This window comes from Bipolaris maydis, assembly GCF_028858645.1.
Source record: "Bipolaris maydis strain C4 unplaced genomic scaffold PSV08scaffold_4, whole genome shotgun sequence".
In the NCBI taxonomy this organism is placed as follows: Eukaryota; Fungi; Ascomycota; class Dothideomycetes; order Pleosporales; family Pleosporaceae; genus Bipolaris; species Bipolaris maydis.
Genome location: NW_027093860.1, coordinates 1,849,016 through 1,852,719, shown reverse-complemented (window position 1 = coordinate 1,852,719; position 3,704 = coordinate 1,849,016).

Genomic DNA, 3,704 nt, shown 5'->3' with positions numbered 1-3,704 from the left:
TCAGCCCGTTATATAAAGAATCTAAGTATTACTTTAAATACTTAGATTCTACTTACTACTTAAGTAGCGCTTAGATAACGCGCTTAGACTTTTTAGTATAACCTTTCTCTAATAAGTAGATAAATATTACGTAAGTAGATATAGAGAGCTTTTTATTAAATATGTTCTCTTATATACTAAGCGTTTACTCTCTTAAAGTATAGCCTCTTATAATACTATTTTACTAAGAGAAGTAAAGGCTACTTTTCTAAGAAGAAGAAAGGTAAGTAGATAAAAAACTAGAATACTACTAGAGATAGAGTTACGCTAGTAAAGGTAGTCTTAAAATAACTCTTAAGAAAGTATATAAACTAAAAGCGTAATATTTATAGCTATAGACTATAGTACTTATAAATAAATATAATATAATAGCGCTTATAGATAGTAGAGCTATATAAACTATTATCTTACTTTAAGTAATAAAGAAGAATAAGATACTTTATTAGACTAGGAAAGTGCTAATATAAGTAGTATTAGCTAATAATAGTTCTATAATATATAGGAATAGCTAGATTTAACTTAAGATAAAGGCTATATTATTACACTTAGCTAGTTAAGAAAGCTAAATAAAGATTAGTATTATAGATCTTAGTAAAACTAAGATAATAATTAGCTATAACTAGTTAATAGAATATAACTCTACTATTAACTAGTAAAGAAAATTAATATATAGCTAAGAATTTATTTATAAAGTTACTAGTATATAATAAAAAATACGCTTAATAAATTAACGCGCGTACTTAGATAGAAGATTTAATATAATTTTACTATATAAGATTATAAGAATTTATATAAAGAACTCTTAGAAAGTAGAAATTATATAGATATAGTAAGTTATAACTATAGAGAAAGAACTAGTACTATAAGTTATATTTATAAATAATAAACTATTACTAATAGTTCTAGTAGAATACTAAATATTAGAGTTTAAGAAAATATTTAAGGAAAATAAAGTAATAAACTTAGTAAAATACTAGAATTAGAATTATAAGATTATTTTAAAGAAAGGAGTAAAGTTAAGCCTAAGAGAAATATACTCTATAGCGCTTAAGTATAATACTAAGCTATAGGATTACCTCTAAAAGAACTTAAAAAAGAGATTTATCTAACTAAGATTAAACCTAATAGTCTTACTTATATTATTTATAAAGAAGCTTAAAAAGAAGTAATAACTATATTTTAACTATAGAAGGTTAAATAGTATTACTTAAAAGAATTAATATTTCTTACTATTAATTATAGAGCTTATAAATTAACTCTAAGAAGCTAAGTAGTTTATAAAGTTTAACGTTTAGAAAGAATTATACTAAATTAGAATTAAAGATAGTTATAAGTAAATAATAGCGTTTAAGATAAAGTATAGACTATTTAAGTATATAGTTATACTATTAAAGTTAATAAATACACTAGTAACCTTTTAATTAGTTATTAATAATACACTCTATAATTACCTTAGAATCTTTACTACTATATATTTAAACTATATATTAGTATACTCTAGTAGTATATATAAAGAATATATTAAGTATATTAGAAAGATTAAATAAAAGCTTAAGAAATATAAGCTATATCTTTAACTAAGAAAGTATAAGTTTTATATATAGAAAATAAAATTTCTTAGATTTATTATCTTAACTAAAGAAGTAAAAATAAACTCTAAGAAGATATAAACTATATAAGAATAACTAAAACTTAATATAGTTAAGAATATTTAGTCCTTTCTAGGATTTATAAACTACTATTAAAAGTTTATTAAAGATTACTTAAAGATTATAGTACCTCTTATAGAGATAATAAAAAAGAAAATAAATTTTAAATAAGAATAGAAATATTAAGAGACTTTTAATTAGATTAAGTAAATATTCTTAAAGGTACTAGTACTTAAGATATATAACCTTTAAAGACTTACTAGAGTTAAGACTAACGCGTCTAACTACGCACTTAGAGCTATATTATTATAGTAGTATATAGATAAGAAATAGAGACTAGTGTTTTATTATTTATTAAAGTTCCTAGAAGTAGAACTTAACTATAATATTTATAATAAAGAACTACTTAAAGTAGTTAATACCTTTAAATAATAGAAAGTATACTTACTAAGACTCTTTAACTTAATTTAAGTTTTTACTAATTACTAAAACTTAATAAGTTTTATAATAAAAAAGAAACTTAACTAATAATAAGTATAATAAGTAGAAATACTAGCTTAGTTTAACTTTAACATTACTTATAAGGCTAGAACGCTTAATAAAGTAGTAGATACTCTTAGTTAATAAAGTAACTTATAAAAAGAAGATTATAAGGAACTCTATAAAGTAATACTAAGATAGATACTTAATAGTAGCTTAAGATATAATTAGCTAGAATTAGCTAAAATAGTAACTATAGTAGTTTACTAAGTTATAACACTTTAATAGTAGTAGTAAAAGAAAGTTAATAGCTAGTAGTTTAGGCCTAAGAGCTCTAATAGACTATTATAAAATAAATAAGACTACTAATATATAGTTTTAAAAGATTAAATATATATACTCTTATATATAAGATTAAATCTTATTAAGAAACTATATAAGTCTCTAGAATATAAATATATAGAAATTAAAAAAAATAGTTTAATAACTATTAAAGGTATTCGCTATACTATATATATATATAAAGGTGTAGAAAATACTAAGTAACTATTTAGTATACTAGTAGAATAAGCCTAAGAGATATAAGCTTTATAGCCTATTATAACTCTTATAGCTACTATTTAGACTATAGATAAGTATAATATTAAATTTATAGTAAAGCTCTTAAGATTATTAAAACTAGAGTAAGCTTAATTTTATAATATAATCTTAGTAATTTTAAACTAATTAACTAAAGTAGTAAAGTTTATACTAATAGAAGAGACTATTATAGTAGAGAAATACGTATATAAAGTTTAGAAGGCACTAGTATTAGAGTATAAAATACTTAAAGAATTTATTATATATAGAGATAAGCTATTTATATCCTTATATTAGATAATATTCTTAGTAAAATTAGGTATAAAAAAGAAGCTTTTAATAAGCTTTTACCTAGAAATAAATAGCTAGATAGAATAAATAAATTAGATATTAGAGTAGTATCTATAGATATATATTAATAAGTTATAGAATAACTAAGTTAAGTACTTACTAGTAGCGTAACTAGCTTATAATAGTATAAAATCTATAATAATAAGATAGTTACTATACTATATAAACTATAGATATAAGCTAGCAGCTTATTAAGAACTAAAAGATATTAAAAGTATTATAAGTAGTATAAATAAGAAAGTACGCGTTTTATAAGAATTATATAAAAAACTAAGTAGGTATATTACTTAAAAGAACTTTATAATATCTAAAGTAGTAAATAAGCTAAGAATTAAGAGACTAACTTTTAAGAAAAAGAATAAAGTTTTTCTATTAAGATAGAACCTAAAAACTAAAAAACTATATAAGAAACTAGATAATCTATAAGTAGAACTATTTAAAATCTTAGAGAAAGTAGAACTAGTAAATTATAAACTATAGCTACTACTAAGTATAAAAGTATACTTTATATTTTATAAGAAGCTTTTAGAAATAGCACTCTAGAACACTAAACTAGTAGAAGATATTAAACTTAAAAATAATAAGTATATAGTTAAAGTAGTTAAG